The sequence below is a fragment of the Atta colombica genome, unplaced genomic scaffold, assembly GCF_001594045.1.
Source record: "Atta colombica isolate Treedump-2 unplaced genomic scaffold, Acol1.0 scaffold1, whole genome shotgun sequence".
NCBI classification, from domain to species: Eukaryota; Metazoa; Arthropoda; class Insecta; order Hymenoptera; family Formicidae; genus Atta; species Atta colombica.
In genome coordinates, this window is record NW_017259183.1 from 1,014,745 (window position 1) to 1,015,874 (window position 1,130).

Consider the following 1,130-nt stretch of genomic DNA (forward strand, 5'->3'; position numbering starts at 1 on the left):
TTTAAGAATGAAGAAAATAACTCTAATAATATAAATTCTCTTATTCATGTAATTGAACGTATTAAATAAATTGTTATCTATATATCTGATAAACAAAGCATAATGTATGGAAAAAAATGACAAAATATTGTTTTCTAAAAAGTTTATTTATGTAAGGCGTCTTAATAGTAATATAAAAAGGTACATTTTTTCATTTATCCTTTATGACAAAAATAAAGGTGCATATTGTTATTGGAATAAGTACATATAATATTATGCCGATAAATCAGAGTACAACTAATCGCGCATAAAACATGAATTTTAATAACTTAGATAAGATATTCTCACTATGGAGAGGTAAGATAATAAGAGGACTCATGAGATCAAGGATATTAAAAAAAATAAGTATATCTCGAAATAAATCTGCGCAAAACGCAAGTAGCACTTTCGGCTCATTTAAACAACAATCCATTTTTTACAATATATTTGTACTAGGCAACACTTTGGCTGTGCTCACCTTTCCATATTGAGAGAAGTTCTTTCTTCCTTAATAGCATAATACGCTTAAAGTTATACAAATATACTTGTTATTATTAACGTTTTTTTTCTTTTTTCCTATAATCGACGAATAAAGATCATTAATAATTATATCATTTCGTGAAGCCATCACGGAACAGTCGATGTGTTTATATCAATGGCCAAACGAAATATCATGAGTTTACATTACATCACAATCGCAATATTGTAATAATTATATTCATAAACATCATTATTAAATCATGTCATTTTCTTAAATAGCTATACAAAATGACAATTAAAATTTTTAATTTTAAATAAATCATACAAGGTATTTAATATAGATATACAAGGTATTTAATGTAGATATTAAAAAGCACAAAATTTTATCTAATATTCTCAATGCTAACTTTGTTTTATATATTTTTATACAAATCCTGAATACACATTTGTGACAATTGATGAATATATTGAAATATTATTAAAACTGCAAAAACAGATATTTAATAAACTATATTATATCGGATGAAATAGTATCGTAATATTGAAATTTATTTATGAGATTATAAAGCCAATAAATCGTTTAATAACGAACAAGAATATACAATTTTTTCAGAATGATATATATATATATA